The sequence below is a fragment of the Heptranchias perlo genome, chromosome 1 (assembly GCF_035084215.1).
Source record: "Heptranchias perlo isolate sHepPer1 chromosome 1, sHepPer1.hap1, whole genome shotgun sequence".
Taxonomy (NCBI): Eukaryota; Metazoa; Chordata; class Chondrichthyes; order Hexanchiformes; family Hexanchidae; genus Heptranchias; species Heptranchias perlo.
Window position 1 is genome coordinate 109,794,186 of NC_090325.1, and position 18,303 is coordinate 109,812,488.

General features: G+C 44.3%; 1 long non-coding RNA gene across 2 annotated transcripts in view; it reads left to right on the plus strand.

The window, feature by feature from the left end:
• Positions 1-18,303, plus strand: part of LOC137339191 (uncharacterized) — a 142,535-nt gene that overhangs the window by 45,420 nt on the left and 78,812 nt on the right. For both annotated transcript variants that reach the window (XR_010966623.1, XR_010966624.1), the window contains exons 2-3: positions 4,307-4,573; positions 12,427-12,604. This is a non-coding gene — a long non-coding RNA (uncharacterized lncRNA). The remainder of the gene's footprint in view (positions 1-4,306; positions 4,574-12,426; positions 12,605-18,303) is intronic.

Below are 18,303 nucleotides of genomic sequence, written 5' to 3' on the forward strand. Positions count from 1 at the left end.
CCATGGCCGCAGTGACGGCCAGCCCAATGATCGACAGCACTGTCTCCTCCATGGGGGTGAGGACGTGTAGGCGGCCTGTTCTCCCCCAGTTCTTTCCTGCTGCCTCCTGTTGTGCACCATCTTCTCCTGCAGGAAAGAGGGAAGTGTATTGGTGAGTATCCTGTAAGAAGTTTGGGTGATGTGGCTGTCATGGTTGAATAGCTGTTAGTATGTGTGACATAGGAACCTGGAATAGGAGTAGGCCATTTAGCCCCTCAAGCCTGTTCTGCCATTCAATGAGATCATGGCTGACCTATGACCTAACTCCATAGTTTAGCCATACTCCATCTTAGCCCATATCCCTTAATACCTTTGGTTAATAAAAATCTATCAATCTCAGATTTAAAATTAACAATTGAGCTACCATCAACTGCTGTTTGTGGAAGGGAGTTCCAAACTTCTACCACCCTTTGCGTGTAGAAGTATTTCCTTACTTCACACCTGAAAGTCCTGGCTCTAATTTTTAGTCTATGTCCCCTAGTCCTAGACTCCCCAACCAGCGGAAATAGTTTCTCTCCATCTACCCTTTAGTTCCCCTTAATATCTTGAAAACTTCATTCAAATCACCCCTTAATCTTCTAAACTGTGGGGAGCACAACCCTAGTTTGTGTAATTGCTCCTCATAATTTAACCCTTAGAGTCCAGGTATCATTCTAGTAAATCTGCACTGCACTCCCTCCAAGGTCAATATATCCTTCCTAAGGTGTGGTGCCCAGAACTGAACACAGGACTCCAGGTGTGGTCTAACTATGGCTTTATATAGCTTTGGCATAACTTCTACCCCCTTGCATTCTAGTCCTCGAGATATAAAGGCCAGCATTAGCCTTTTTGATTATTTTCTGTACCTGTCCATGACATTTTAATGATCTATGTACATGGACCCCTAAGTCTCTTTGGACCTCCACTGTTTTGAGCTTTTCAATATTTGGAAGTTACTCTGATCTATCCTTTTTAGGTCCCAAGTGGATGACCTCACATTTGCCTAACTTGAAATCCATTTGCACAGTTTTGCCCATTCTCTTAATCTATTAATATCTCTCTGTAATTTTATGCTTCCATCTACATTGCTTACAATGCGGCCTATCTTTGTGTCATTGGAAAACTTGGATATGTGGCTCTCTATCCCGTCATCCATTCATTAATAAATACAATGAATGGTTAAGGCCCCAGTACAGATCCCTGCAGGACACCACTAGTCACATCCTGCCAATTTGAGTACCTGGTTGGTATAGTACTGGAGGCTGGCATGTCCAGTGAGATGAGGTGTACCAGCTTCTAGAGGGGTGTAAGTGGGCGCCACTGGTTGTTTCCAGGCCAATCTAGCAGCCTGAACCCGTGAAGAATGGTGACTTTTTTAAAAATATCTTGATTGCCTCCCCACCCTGACACAGGGGTCTGAAGTGAGGCCTAGGCGAATCCCCCACTCTCCTGATTTTCTAGCTGCATGGGGCAGGCAAATGCTGGAGATGTACCCATAGTGGCCCTTGTACCCAGTGGCTCCATGGAAATTAGGATCCTTCCCACTGACCCCGAAAACTCCCATAGTTAAAGCTGATGGGCAATGGCGGGTGCGATCCTGGAATACGTGCTAGAATCACGGCCCAAGAATTTCAGGGCCATTCTATTTATTCATGTTAAACAAGAAAGAAAAAAAGTGCCTTTCAAGGCCCGAGGATGTCCTTAAGTGCTTCACAGCCAGTTAAGTAGTTTTGAAGTGTAGTTACTGTTGTAACGTAGCTATGAATACTTTCATATGGAAATTCCTGTTAGTTTAATATCTAAATTTCACAATTTAACATGTGGGAATTCCATATGATCACTTTATGTGCACTGTTTTGTTCCACTTCCATAATCTACCAAACCACAATAAAGTAAAAGGAAAAACAATACAAAATAACTATACTGCACTGCACTCCAGTGGGTCACCAAAGAATATGTATTTTAATCCTACTGTTTGTGGCAACATAGGATTTCCTCAGTGCTCCTTACGGGAAGGGGTGGGGACAGGTAAATCCACTTCATTGTGCCAGTGCATGAGACGTGGCACAATAAGGGCACCTTGGAAGTTGTGATTCTATGTCATTATCTGTAATAGTGGATGAGCAAAAATTTCCTCCAATTAAATATTGGAAAGACCGAAGCCGTTGTCTTCGGTCCCCGCCACAAACTCCGTTCCCTAGCCACTGACTCCATACGTCTCCCTGGCCACTGTCTGAGGCTGAACCAGACTGTTCGCAGCCTTGATGTCCTATTTGACACTGAGATGAGCTTCCGATCACATATCTGCTCCATCACCAAGATCGCCTACTTCCACCTCCGTAACATCGCCCGTCTCCGCCCCTGCCTCAGCTCATCTGCTGCTGAAACCCTCATCCATGCCTTTGTTACCTCCAGACTGGACTATTCCAATGCTCTCCTGGCTGGCATCCCACCTTCCACCCTCCATAAACTTGAGCTCAACCAAAACTCTGCTACCTGTATCCTAACTCGCACCAAGTCCCGTTCACCCATCACCCCTGTGCTCGCTGATCTGCATTGGTTCCCGGTCCGGGAACGCCTTGATTTTAAAATTCTCATCCTTGTTTTCAAATCCCTCCATGGCCTAGCCCTTCCTATCTCTGTAACCTCCTCAAGCCCTATAACTTTTTGAGATCTCTGCGCTCCTCCAATTCTTGCCTCTTGCACATCCCTGATTTTAATCGCTCCACCATTCGCAGCCGTGTCTTCAGCTGCCTAGGCCTTAAGCTCTGGAATTCTCTCCCTAAACCTCTCCGCCTCTCTACCTCTCTCTTCTCCTTTAAGACCTTCCTTAAAACCTAGCTGCTTAACCAAGCTTTTGGTCACCTGTCCTAATATCACCTTATGTAGCTCAGTATTAAATTTTGATTAACAACGCTCCTGTGAAGTACATTGGGATGTTTTACTATGTTAAAGGTGCTATATAAATGCGAGTTGTTGTTGTTGTTGTTGTTGTTGTTGTTACTGTTGTTCACCCTAGATCTGATCTTCAAATCCTCTTCATTACCAACATTGCTTATTTCCACCTCTGAAACAGTGCCCATCTCTAACCCTACCTCAGCTCCTCTACCACTGAAATCCCGGGGGGTGAAATTGCCCTTCGGCATTAGTGCAAAACAGATGCTAGTGAATCGGCAGCCTCTTTTACACCCCGCCCGATTTCTTTTCCATTAGAAAATTGGGCAGGGTGTAAAACAGGCTGATGATTTGCTATCGACCATTTTGCACTACCACTGAAGACCAATTTCAACCCCATTATTCTCACTTTTGACACCTTTAGACTTAATGGGATAGATGTTGACTTTGTCTGTTAGTGTAAAAGGGGTGATAGCGAGTTGACAGCCCATTTTACATCTCTCCCGATTTTCATTTCCATTGAAGTCAACTCGCCCATTTTACATTATCGCACAAAGTCAAGATCTACCCCAATTACTCTAATGCCCTCCTTCCTGGCCTTCCATTCTCCATCAATTCCAACTTCATCAAAACTCAGCTCCCCAGATTCTGTCCCACTCATCCATCATCATCTTTCCCGGTGAGCTACATTGCTTCTCTGTCCCTCAACGTATTACATTTTAAATCCTCGTCTTCATTTTCAAACCCCTCCATGACCTGACCACATAATTGCAAACTCCTTCAGCCTTATATTCCTTCCCCCACAGCCTTCTGACTATGGCCCCTTGTATATCCGTTGTATCCCTTTGCCGCAGAGTCTTCAGCCATCTCAGTCTCACTCTCTAGAATTCCCTCCCTAAACCCTTGCACTTCTCCACTTCTTTTTCCTTATTAAAACTTTTTAAAACTCATCTTTTCGAACAAGCTCTCGCTCAACTCTCCTAATCTCTCTCTGTGTCTCTGTTTCTGTCCTCCCAACTATATTCCACCTCTGAAGATGTTTTTTACTGTTGCTATGTAAATACATGTTGTTGTATAAAATAAATTGGTGCCATGATGCTAATAATCTTTAGTTTTGACATTAGCAAAAATAACTCCTTTTACATTTGTACATACATCAGAAATTCGCCTGCAATTTACTAATAGTACAACTAAATTTTGAATACACAGTGAATATTCTTACTGGTGATTCCCACTTGATTAGAAGCAGGTCACTCACTCGGTGAGTTGACTATAAACTGTACAAATAATGGTAGTAGTGCAACTGCTTGTCCTCACAAACCAGTTCTTCTGCTTCTTCAAATTGCATAAATTTAGGAAGTGTGAAAATCAATTGTACTTATTCTACTTTCAGATCTCTGTGTTGATGGCGTGTGAGCTTCCCAGGACAGTGCACGCAAGACAGGCTGTCATGTGGTGCTACACAGAAGTTGTGGTGCTCCACATTCTGAGACAGTTATAAGAAGCTGTGTGCAAAATCTATGCCAATGGTCAAGAGGCCGCAGGAGGAAGCAGAATCTTCCCTCGAGGAGGTGTTTATTGCAGCTGGAGCATTTTCTTTTTTATTTACTAATTCCAAATATTCAAATACCCTCAATTTATGATCTTCTGATATTTGGACGTAAGTGGAACCATATGTACATTGATTGATTGAATAGAAAATTAATATCTTTTATAAAAAAAGAAGAAAAATAAGATTAAAACAAAGATGTCCTTTTTGGTCACTTTTAATATAAATGGGCCAAATCTTACGTTTTAAAATCCCAGTTCTGTACAGTAAAAGTATTTTTATTGATGAAATAGTGATAGCAGAATGTCTTTAATGATAAAGCACTTCACTTGGATTAGTTTATTGTCTCATTCTGTCAGAACAGACATACTCCCATGAATATAATTTGAGCAAATTCAATTCAGCAGGAAAATATTCCTTTTACCAGACTTTACCTATCTGCCTACCTAGGCTGTAATTCAGAATCTTTGAAATGAAACCTTATCAGAAGTAGAGATATTAACAGATTAAGCGAATGGGCAAAACTGCGGCAAATGGACCTCATTGTAGGCAAGTTTGAGTTACTTTGGACCTAAAAAGGATAGATCTGAGTACTTTCTAAATGGTGAAAAGCTTGAAATAGTGATGGTCCAAAGAGACTTAGGGGTCCTTGTACATAGATCATTAAAATGTCATGGACAGGTGCAGAAAATAATCCAAAAGGCTAATGGAATGCTCCCCTTTATATCGAGGAGAGAAACTATTTCCGCTGGTTGGGGAGTCTAGGACGAGGGGACATAGCCTAAAAATTACATCCAGAACTTTCAGGAGTGAAGTTAGGAAACACTTCTACATGCAAAGGGTGGGAGAAGTTTGGAACTCTCTTCCGCAAACGGCAGTTGATGCTAGCTCAATTGTTAATTTTAAATCTGAGATTGATAGATTTTTGTTAACCAAAGATATTAAGCGATATGGAGCTAAGGCCAGTTTATGGAGTTAGGTCACAGATCAACCATGATCTCATTGAATGGCAGTCCAGGCTCGAGGGGCTAAATAGCCTACTCCTATTCCTATTTTCCTATGTTCCTATATGGAAGCCTCGAGCTCTGATTTATAACCATTCAATATATACAGTTACTGTTTGCTCAGTGAGATGACACCATTAGGTATTGTTGGACCTGAAAGGTAATGTATAAAATTTTTTGTCCAATGATTTGTTAACATGTGATGCAATCACATTAATTTACATTGTGGAAATTGCTTTAAGCCTGAAATGGGTGCCCAACTGGAAGGCCCAAGGTTGGCCCAAAATTGGGCCTCGGGCTTCATTAACATTAGTTGGGCGAGCTGCCGGTGCTTGTCGGGCCTACACAGGCAGCTTGCCCATTTTATAAAGATGAATTTTGGGCCACTTCCTGTTTGAATTCCTCCAAACAGATTTCGATTCATAAGAACATAAGAACATAAGAAATAGGAGCAGGAGTAGGCCAATCGGCCCCTCGAGCCTGCTCTGCCATTCAATAAGATCATGGCTGATCTGATCCTAACCTCAAATCTAAATTCATGTCCAATTTCCTGCCCACTCCCCGTAACCCCTAATTCCCTTTACTTCTAGGAAACTGTCGATTTCTGTTTTAAATTTATTTAATGATGTAGCTTCCACAGCTTCCTGGGGCAGCAAATTCCACAGACCTACTACCCTCTGAGTGAAGAAGTTTCTCCTCATCTCAGTTTTGAAAGAGCAGCCCCTTATTCTAAGATTATGCCCCCTAGTTCTAGTTTCACCCATCCTTGGGAACATCCTTACCGAATCCACCCGATCAAGCCCCTCCACAATCTTATATGTTTCAATAAGATCGCCTCTCATTCTTCTGAACTCCAATGAGTAGAGTCCCAATCTACTCAACCTCTCCTCATATGTCCACCCCCTCATCCCCGGGATTAACCGAGTGAACCTTCTTTGTACTGCCTCGAGAGCAAGTATCTCTTTTCTTAAGTATGGAGACCAAAACTGTATGCAGTATTCCAGGTGTGGTCTCACCAATACCTTATATAACTGCAGCAATACCTCCCTGTTTTTATATTCTATCCCCCTAGCAATAAAAGCCAACATTCCGTTGGCCTTCTTGATCACCTGCTGCACCTGCATACTAACTTTTTGATCTTCTTGCACTCGGACCCCCAGATCCCTTTGTACTGCAGTACTTTCCAGTTTCTCGCCATTAAGATAATAACTTGCTCTCCGATTTTTCCTGCCAAAGTGCATAACCTCACATTTTCCAATATTGTATTGCATCTGCCAAATCTCCGTCCACTCACCCAGCCTGTCTATATCCCCTTGTAGGTTTTTTATGTCCTCCTCACTCTCTACTTTCCCTCCCATCTTTGTATCATCTGCAAACTTTGATATGTTACACTCGGTCCCCTCCTCCAAATCGTTAATATAGATTGTAAAGAGTTGGGGACCCAGCACCGACCCTTGCGGAACACCACTGGCTACAGGTTGCCAGTCCGAAAATGAACCATTTATCCCAACTCTCTGCTTCCTGTTAGATAACCAATCCTCCACCCATGCCAGAATATTACCCCCAATCCCGTGATTCTTTATCTTGAGCAATAATCTTTTATGTGGCACCTTGTCAAATGCCTTCTGGAAGTCCAAATACACTACGTCCACTGGTTCCCCTTTATCCACCCTGTACGTTATATCCTCAAAGAACTCAAGCAAATTTGTCAGACATGACTTCCCCTTCGTAAAGCCATGCTGACTTTGTCCTATTAAATTATGTTTATCCAAATGTTCACCGCTACTGTCTCCTTAATAATAGACTCCAAAATTTTATCCACCACAGATGTTAGGCTAACTGGTCTATAATTTACAGCCTTCTGCCTACTACCCTTTTTAAATAAGGGTGTTACATTAGCAGTTTTCCAATCTTCCGGGACCTTTGCCGAGTCCAGAGAATTTTGGAAAATTATTACCAAAGCATCCACAATCCCTACTGCCACTTCCCTCAAGACCCTAGGATGGAAGCCATCAGGTCCAGGGGATTTATCCGCCTTGAGTCCCATTAATTTACTGAGTACCAATTCCTTAGTGATTTTAATCGTATTTAGCTCCTCCCCCCCTAGAGCCCCCTGTTTGTCCAGTGTTGGGATATTCTTAGTGTCCTCTACCGTAAAGACTGAAACAAAATATTTGTTCAGCATTTTTGCCATCTCCATGTTTCCCACCATTAATTTCCCGGTCTCATCCTCTAAAGGACCTACGTTTGCCTTAGCCACCCTTTTTCTTTTTATATAACTGTAGAAACATAGGATAGCACCAAACATAGCATAGCACCAAAAGGGCCCTAATCAGTCAAAATTATATTCTCCAAGACTGTGACCATGATACGTTATCGCTCCTCGGCTTGCTCGACCTCTCTGCAGCCTTTGCCACGTTTAACCACATGATCCTGCTCTGTTGGCTCTCCTTCGTTTCCAGATTGATGGGACTGCCTTTGCTTGGTTCCACTGTTACCTGTACGATCATAGACGGAGCATCTCCAGCAATGGCTTCTCTTCCCACCCCCGCAGTGACATCTCGAGAGACCCCCCAGAATCTATCCTGCCTTCGTCATCGATATACTGCCCCTTGGCAACATCATCTGCAGACATAGGATGAGCTTCTACATGTACAGCAATGACACCCAGCTCTATCTCATGACCGCCTCTCTCAACCCCTCCACTACCTCTGTGCTGTCAGATTGCTCGTCTGACATCCAGGCTTGGAGAAGTTGCACTTTCATCCAAATAAAACACTAAATGGACTACATCTTTCTATGGAATTCCCTCCTAAACCCCTCCATGTTTCCACCTCCCTGTCCTCCTTTAAGACCTCCTTAAAACCCACCTCTTTGACCAAGCTTTTGATCACTCCTCTTAATATCTCCTTATTCGGCTTACTGCCCAATTTAGAATCATACAATTATAGAAAGGTTACAGCACGGATTGAGGCCATTGGGCCCATTGAGTCCGTGCCGGCTCTATGCAAGAGCAATCCAGCTAGTCCCACTCCCCTGCCCTATCCCCATAGCGCTGAATTTTTTTTCCTTTCAAGTACTTATCTAGTTCCCTTTTGAAGGCCATGATTGAATCTGCATCCACCACCCCCTCGGGCAGTGCATTCCAGATCCTAACCACTCCCTGTGTAAAAAGGTTTATCCTCATGTCACCTTGGGTTCTTTTGCCAATCACCTTAAATCTATGTCCTCTGGTTCTTGACCCTTCCGCCAGTGGGAACAGTTTCTCTCTATCTACTCTGTCTAGACCCTTCCTGATTTTGAATACCTCTATCAAATCTCCTTGCAACCATCTCTGTTGCAAGGAGAACAACCCCAGCTTTTCCAGTCCATCCATGTAATTAAAGTCCCTCATCCCTAGAATCATTCTAGTAAATCTCTTATGCACCCTCTCTAAGGGCTTCACATCTTTCCCAGAACTGGACACAATATTCCAGTTGTGGCCGAACCAGTGTTTTATAAAGATTCATCATGACTTCTATACTTTTGTATTCTATGCTTCTATTTATAAAGCCCAGGATCCTGTATGCTTTTTTAACCGCTTTACAACCTCCTTTACAACTCTGTGAAGTGCCTTGGGACATTTTTCTATATTAATAGCATTGTATAAATCAAGTTGTTTTGTAAATTTACCTTTTACTAGTTTAACTCTCTGTCCCCTTGTCCTACTCTCATGGTTTAGATTGAAATAATAGTTTGGATCAACTTTACTATGCTGTTTACTATTTGATATACTTTTACAGGGTCAGCTCTCAGTCACCTCCTTTCAATGCTGAACAGTCTTCCTCATACCTAAATCCTTGGGATTAGGGCTTAGTTTTATGTCTCTTCTCTGAACCGCTTCCAAAGCTTGAATGTCTCCCCTGTGGCTTGGTTACCAGAACTGGACACAGCTCTCAAAATATCATCTGACTTGCACACTATACAGTTTGAACATGACTTATACCCTATTCTTTGGGATATATGGTTCAGCACTCTACTATTGCTGTGCAGCGTTTGGACATGCTGAACATCGACTCTAAAACTCGTAGCATTTTTTAAGTTTACGCTTAGTTATTTCAACAACATTTATGGAGTACTTACGTTGCCCATCTTTTCTTCCTGTGTACCGTCTCCTCAGATTGGTATTATATGTGAATTTGACCAGTTTGAATTGCAATTTGTTGTTACTTTCACTCAGTAAATGGACAATGGGAAGGGAAATACAAGTTTTTTTTTCAGATACAACTACTTTGTTGAGCAATGCTTATTGAGATTTTTCCTTGGGTGAAATACGCTTTATGGTTTACCTCCTTACCAATCATTTCTTCCAATTAATTTCTCCTCTCCACTCCTGAAGCCATTTATTCCTGTGGAGTATGGTTCTATGTGCACCAATACCTCATCCAAGTGGCCATTCCTCATGTGGAACTTGGGCATGGTAGTGACGAATATTGTATGAAAATGGTCAGGGAGGCTTATTGACACTTCCTCACTCTGACTTGATTTCCCTCCTTCCCTCATAATAGGACCACTGCTGGCCACCCTTTCCTCAATCACTGTTTGGTCTCCCATCCCATTTCCCTCCTGCCTGCTCCTGTTATTACTGCTCCCCAGGACTGCCTAGTGGGAGGTCCCAGTAAGCCCAGGGTAGTGGCGGTAATGGCCCTGAAGTGCAGCACTAGAGGGAGAAGGCCTAATAGAGGACTCCTCTCTGCCCAATTTGTCTCCCTCTCACTTAGCTGTCAAGGTCTTAATCTCTGCGGAGGCCTACAAAGCTGCAACTTCTGTAGTTTCTGGGGCTTTTCTGCTCCTTTATGGTCTCTTGCCATCTCTTGTGCTACAGGAATGTCCCACTACAGTATCGCTGGAGTTTCCTCAGCACCGTTGGGCTCCCTCTTAGTGGCAGAAATCCCGCAGAAGCCCGCCATGCATGGTTAATGAACCTCGAATCAGGAAAGTTGGTTAGGGTTGCGGCAGTGTTGAAGGGCCAGGCAGAGGTCCTGCTCTGCCAGAACACTGCGGCTCCAAAGGAAAATCTATGTCAGGAAGTCAATGTCAACAGAATGTTTGACAATGGTGGGCATCACAAACAAGTCCTATCCTGTCTTCAACGAATGTCCATACTTTTCAAGAGGACTCATTGGATAATGATAAACAGCAGGAAGTCAGACTGAATTTTCTTTTCTTAGCTTAGTGGCATTGAGGCCATAGTAAGCAGGCCTTCCAATACCTCAGCTGAGAATCATTAACTCATCACAGACTAGGAATCATACCTGGAACCTCCCTAATGGCTTATTACCATGTCAGGCAATATGTTTACTTTCTTATTTTAAAAACGGAGGGGAAAAAAAAGCAAGGGCTGAGGACTGCGGTGTATTCGGGGTAAAGAGGAGGAAATAGAACAAGAGCACAGTGTTATGGAGTGTGACTTGTGGATAGGGCACAGTGTTGTGTAAGATGTGTGGATAGGACATAGTGTGCTGGAGTATGACGTCTGTGGATAGGTAGCCTAGAGGGAATTTCACTTTCTCCAAATTTCTAACTTAATCCACTGAAAAAAATCCAGTATAATATTTTTTAAATGACCTTGCACTCCCATTTGTACCAGTCACATGTCATTATTTAACCTTATTTTTTCCTTCAGTGTATTGTAAATGGCAGGACAAGCCCCATGTGCATTTGTACCGTTTCAATTCTACATCCTACACAAATGAGGTCTGAAACTGACCCCATAAAATCTGTAAAGATGTCACTGATACCAGAAAAGTGTCCCCCTCAAGCAAGTTGAATAGCATTTCTGAATGTTTAATGAGAGTTGATGTCCCAGTTTCTAGCAGGGTGCAGCAGCAGATACATCACACAGGCAAATGAAAACCTATTGAGGACTGGGTGCACTACATAGGAATGTGTTGTAGATGAGTGAAGGAGAAACGTGTGACCCCCAAATGTTGAAATCACAATGGACCGATATTTTCAGTCAGATGGTTTTAGCTTCACTATGATATCTAGATGTGTCCTGGCCTCCTTTCTGAACATATTCCACTCTCTTAACACATGGTGAAGGTCATATAAGAGATAAAATAGTCTTGGGGCTGATGAATGGCTCTAATATTTTTGAACATTGTGAAAATGAGTTGTTCTCCTTCTTGGAATGCCAAAAAATCTAATTTTATTTTGAAGACAGAATATTGCCTGGGAATCTCACCAGTCAGTCAATGATTCATGCTGTTCCATGCTTTACAAATCTCTTTGGGCCCTATTTTCCACTGAGTGAGCACAAGGTTTTACTGTATAAAAAGATAAATTAGATCCTGACCAGATAGATTATTTATTGCTGGGCAGAATGACCTACATACAATTCAACACTGCCAAGAATGTGGCTCCCACTTGTGGTAAAGGTAAGGGGAGCCATCCTGCTCCGGTAAGAAAATTAGGGGCAGTTTGTTAAAATAAATATGTTGGAGTATATTTTGTTCTGGATGTTAACATTAATGTGATCATAAATGGGATTAAATTGGTGAGCAAGATGGCAACTCAACAGAATCATCTTCCATTATTACTGTTGGTCAGTAAACGCATTTGATAAGAAAATCAATTTAGAATGTGTTGTGTAAAATATATAAATACAAATTGCATTGTTTGTCTTAGAATATAGGGATAAATTTAACAAATTTGAGGCTTTGTTGCAAAGCTTTACTTACCAGAAGCACATATTGGGAACGAGGCACTGAGGTCAGTGAACACCACAGGATTATCCAGTCTACTGCTGAATTTCCGATGTATGCTCCTGATGGGTGAAGCTCCATGCTGTAAGTGAGAATTCGTAAAATTTACCCTCGTATTTTTGTTTGATCATATAAATCATACAGCCAATAGCTACTGTAAAGGAGCAATCCAATCAAGGTATGAGATTAACCAACATTCTTTTTATATATAAAGGTATTTTTTGCAATCAAGAAATCAAAGCATCAAGTTGAAAGGGAAAAATGAAAAGACAACAACTACAACTTAAACATAGAGCTATTTTAACATTGCAAAACACCTCAACGAGGAGGGATTCGGATACTGAGAAGGAATTGGGAGAAGAGTTGAAGAGACCAAAGACGAGTTCAAAGAGGTAGGTTTTGAGGAGGCCTTTGAAGTTGGGGAGAGATGTAGTAAGGTGAACGAGCTAAGGAAGAGAACTCTGGCAAACAGCGCTGTGATGGCTTTAGGGCCATGCCACTGGTAGTCGAGTGGAGGAAGGGAGGGGATGTACAGTAATTCAGAGCTGGAATGCAGGGCTGGAGGAGGTAGAATGGTGGAGTAAGGCCTTGGAGAGGTTTATGATCAAGGATGAGGATTTTGAAATCAATGTATTGGTGAATGGGGAGCCAGTGAGGTTGGGATGGACTTGGATGATTGGTGAGTGGGATATGGGATAGGAGCAGGTAGTGGAGCTCTGGCTGAGTTGGAACTTGTATAAACAAGGTAAATCAGCAATTAATAATTAGGCGATGCCAAACTTCAGTTTTAAAAGCCTAAAGACTGTAGGAAAAGAAAGACTTACATTTATAGAGTGCCTTATCACCTCTCTGAAAAACTTTGCAAAGCACTTCGTTCAAAAATAAGTATGGTAGTATAGTGTACTGGTTATAGTACTAGACTAGCAATCCAGAGGGCTTGAATTCAAATCTCATCATGGGAAGTTATGAAATTGAATTCAATAAATTTGATAAGATGTGGGCTAGCAGCAGAAAAACTGCTGAATGGTCGTAAAAATCCAACTGGTTTTAATATCCATCAGACAAAGGACCCTGTCACCCCTACTTATTCTGGACTACATGTGACTCCAGTCCCACACTATATGGTTGATTCTTACTATCCTCTGAAATGACCAACAACCATGCTAAGTAGAAGGCCAACCAAGCACCTTCTCAGAGCAACAAGGGATGGACAATAAATGTGGTCTTGCTCGCATTGCGCACATCCTGAGAATAAATAAAAAGTACAATTAATTTATATCGTAGGCCAGTGCCTGTTGTTATGCAGGCAAATGCAACAGCCATTTTGTGAGGATAATAGAAAGAAAGACGGCTCCCAGGACTCTATCAATGTTACTCTGATCCCAGCTCGTGCCATATTTCTGATTTATCCTCCCTCTCTGTGCACTGTGCTCATAGACTCCTCACAACATTATGACATTACATGATTCTTACTGCTCAGTGGTACAATGTGATGGGGCTCTGACGTGCCATGCTTCCAAGTTATTTCAAGCCAATGGGCAAGAACTTGTGTAGAGCAGCGTGGCAACGCTCGCCACAGCTCCTGTGAATTAAATTAACGAGTGTATTTACTCCGGGCTCTGTGGCGTCGACTTGCTTGATTTTGAACTTTTAAAAAATTGTGCGCTATCAACTCAGTCTGAGCAGCATAAGTTAATGCACATGGAACAGTCTGTGAAAATAGAAGACACACCCTCAAAACCTGTCAGGAAGAGAAGTCACGCCCACAAGCAGGCGAGCAGACTTCATTCCTTTAAAGTTAGTATTCTGGAAGTCATTGTAAATAAAAATGTCCAGATAACTGTTGTGTACAGAATGTTTCCACTTAACTAATTGTGTCTTCTATTAGAGTTTGCTTTAACACTCATGCTGACTGACAGGTTGTTTGCAGAGATACATCATTTGTCTCTTGGTCAGAATAGTCTTCTGCATCTGGTTGCTGCTGTCTGTCTTCTCCTGTCAGCTCTATGCCAAGACCCTTTTGCAGGACAAAGTTGTGCAAGACACAGCAGGCAATAATAATTTTGGACACCTTGGTCAGGCTTTACTGCAGCACTCCCTGTCAGCAGTCCAGGGATCTAAACCTTTGTTAAAGGGTGCTGATGTTGTGCTTCACCAAGACCCTGGTAATAGCATGTGTCTCATTATGTTACTCTTCCTTGGATGTCTCTATGCAGCAAGTGCATTACCTTCAACTCCCACAAGTGTCCATCCAGTCTTCATGGCTCGTGATATAATCGTGCACGATGAATGAATCATGATAGCCAGGCATTCATGTACATTATTATGTACCTATGTTCACAGACCAGCTGCACATTCATGGAGTAGAACCCCTAACTGTTCATTGGAGATAGGAGCCTATATGGCCGCATGTGCAGCATGTTTTGGGCACGTGGGCCTAGAAATTGGATGGTGCCTCACCCATTTTTCAGGTGCTCAAGCCTCCAATATGGTGGGTAGGAAGTGCATGCTCATTATGAGCCAGAAGTGTGCCACCCGCCATATTGGTATAGGCAAAAAAATAGGCGTCCAGGTCCTTACCTGATCGTGGAGCCGGGAGGAGCAGGAGTGCTCCTCCCAGGTCCACATTCAAATCACGCGGGCTGCTGCTGCCCACTGTTCCCCCCCTCCTGTCCACTGATCGCGACCGCGGCCCCCCCCCCCCCCGATCCCGGCCATTGCTACCCTCCCAGATCTCGACCTCCATTTGCTGCCTCTCTCTCAATTGCCCTTCTCCCAGTCACCCCCTTCCCAGTCACCCCAATCTCCCAGTCGCCCCCCCTCTCCCAGTCTCCTTTAAGGATTTAACTAAAGACTTTTGCCAGAAATGCAGCGGCCCAACCTTCAAGAAATCATCGAGGTCTCTTCGCCGGCAAGCAGCCTGGGGTCACCCACTAGCTGTCCGCAGCTTGCCAGTTTGATGATAATGAAGCCCAAGGCCCAAAATCAGGTGCACCTTGGGCCTATTCCATTCAGGCACAGTGATCATTCTCAACGCCCCCTACATGCCAGGTATCCTCTCATGGCAGTTGGAGTCCTTTCTTTTTGAGGTTGCTGTCACCCTTTTTCCACCGGGCATGAGGCCTGAAAATTCAGCCCATAGTTTTCAGCCTATAGCTCTTACTGAGGAAAAGTACGTCCAGTAGAGCCTCACTTAATAATACAATAAGAAGAATCAAGTGAAGCGTGTGTGAAGATTGAAAAATTGCACTTCTATTCCCAGCAGACACATGTATACGTAGAGATGTTGTTTTTGTCTCAAGCAACCAAATTTCCACTGTATCTTTTGGTGGCTTTGCTTCAACCCCCTGTAGTTTCATATCCTTAGGGACAAGGTTTACTGTGGCAATCAGTATAGGCAGTTGTCAGCTGCTCTCCTCGACTAGGCCTCAGCACTTTGTGCAAAATCCAAGATTGGTTTCAGTAACTGTTTTGTTAGTGACAGATACGCTTTATCGTACAACGCATATGGTGGGTTAAATTGGTTATCCCCCGAAAACAGGCGCTGGGATCGCGGTGCACGATTAACCCCGCCCGTTAGTTGCGATGCAGGCAGCACGTAACATACGTGCTTGCCTGATGATTTCAATGATTGCTGCGTGCAGCCAGCACTACCTGTGCTGCTGATTGGCTGCACGCACCAGCAGGGGGCCCCGATATCGGGAGTGACTGACACTACTTAAAGGCAGACTGCACCTCTTAAAGGAGAGGTGCACTGTGGCCATAAGAAGTGCTAGAAATGCTTTGGGAAGTGAACCTGTGGTGGAATATACTGAGGAATGGCTGCGCTGGTGAGCGAGCGGCAACAAGGTTCTCGGACGGTGCACTAAAGGCCTTGGTGGAAGAGGTGGACAGAAGGATGGGCATCCTATATATGCAGGGGGGCAGGATGCCCTCCAGAAATATGCTCAAGAGGCAGTGGGAGGCTGTGGCGGACGAGGTCAATGCCAGGAGCATTACTCCACACACATGGATGCAATGCAGGAAGAAGTTCAAAGATTTGACACGAGTGGTCAAGGTGAGTGAGTTCAACCAGCCTCATTCACTGCTCCCCGTCCCGACACCTCCTGTCACCCACCTACCAACAAACCTTTTCAATCACTACTCAACCCTATAAATCAGATGCTGCATCTCACCCTCACACATTACCACTGTTGCAAGCTGCACACCCACAACTCACAGTTCACATACACTGGCAGCTATTCAACCATGACAGCCACATCACCCAAACATCTTGCAGGACACTCATTGACACACTTCCTGCTTTCTTGCACGAGAAGGTGGCGCATAACAGGAGGCAGCAAGAAAGGACGGACAGAGGACAGGCACGCCTACATGTCCTCAACCCCACGAAGGAGATGGTGCTGGCCAACATTGGGCGGGCCATCACTGCGGCCATGGCCACTGGCGGGGGTGCTGGAGGTATCGATGATGAGAGTCCCTGAATACCTAATCCTCCTTCTCACCTCCCATGTCTCCCTCATCCCACAATCTTTTCTGGTTCACGTGCTGCAGATGGTGTCAGCACGCACGTCTTACTTTCTCCTCTCCCCTCACCACAACTCAACCCGTGTCCCTTTGCCATTTCAGATACCCAAGAACTGGAACCGGCCCAGTCAGAGGAGGCAGAGGCAGACGACAGTGATGATTAAAACATACCGTCACTCGATCTTACACTCGCAGCCACCAGCTCAGAGACTGACACTGCACGTAGTTTAGAGGCTTGGATAGAGGAGGGATCTGGTGAGAACTGGGCGCAAGTGGGCAAGAGCCGGGGCGGGGGGAATGGATACCACAGGTGCCAGCCCACCGGAGGGTGAGGTCGCTCACTAGTTTTGTTGCAGAGAAGTCAGATGATGACCTAGATGGGCCAGGCTACAAAAGAAGGCTGATGGGCCTACACAACCAAATGCTTGGTGCACTGGAAAGCCTGCCAGAAAGCCTGCACACAATGCCAAGGGGCATGGAGGAGTCCAGCTCCAACTTGGCACGGGGCTTTGCGCAAAGCTTGGAGCCCATCCTTTCCCACATGGAACAGGTGGTCACCTCCATCAGCACACCTGTAGAACCCACCATGATGCAGCATCTGATGACCAATGTCATAGCTTCCATTGCAGCACAAACATCTGCCATCCAAGTTCTGACTGCTGCATTTGGAAGCTCCGACTGCTGCTATTATGGCTCTGGGTACCACTGTGGAATGGGGCTTCCAGGATGTCATAGCAGTCCAGCAATCTGTTCTCAAGCAGATCACCAGGATTGCTGAGGCGCCACCCCTGGAGAGTGGCATTGACCTGTTGTCCTCTCTCAAGGTGACAGCATTCCAGCTCCCACCCCTGCCATTCCGCCAATGTCCTTGCTGTTGCCTGTTAGCCAGCCAGGCCAGACTGCTCCAGCCCATGCCAAGATGTTGCAATCTGAAGCCGGGCCCTCCCGGCCCAGAGCTGCTCAAGGTCATCCTCCAAGGCCATCTGCACATTTCTCAGTTGAAGGTCAGCAGCCTTCCACCACCCATGCTCCATCCGCTGGCGATGTATCTCGTAGGAGCACTTGGAAAGGTAAAGACACACGAGCGACAGACACTAAGGGAATGCACAAGGTGAATAATATTAGTTTGTTTGAATCATTTGATGTGTAAATTTATAAATGTGATTATGAATTAATATTTGGTGTTGGCTTTCATTTCTGCAATGAGCTGAGGGAGGAAATTTGTTTGCCCTAGTCGAGCTTGCAACGCACAAGCTCCAACTGGTATTTTCGGGTCTTAACCAGTCTAACCAAAGGCCCTTAAGGGATTGCTGGGGGCTGCTAAAAAAAAGGCACCAAAAACTACCAAAATTTCTTTTTTTGTGGAGTTGGAAGGAGTAGGAGTGCTCCTCCCACCTCCACAAAACAACTGCAAAATAAATTTGTTGCACAGTCATTGGAACACGAAGGGCACTAAATTGGACCGTGTAGCGCCCGTTGTTTCGGTGCTACACGGCCTCTCTGACATCCAAGATGGCGTCATGGATGCACACGCACGTTTCCCGTGTGACGTGCTCTGGACGTC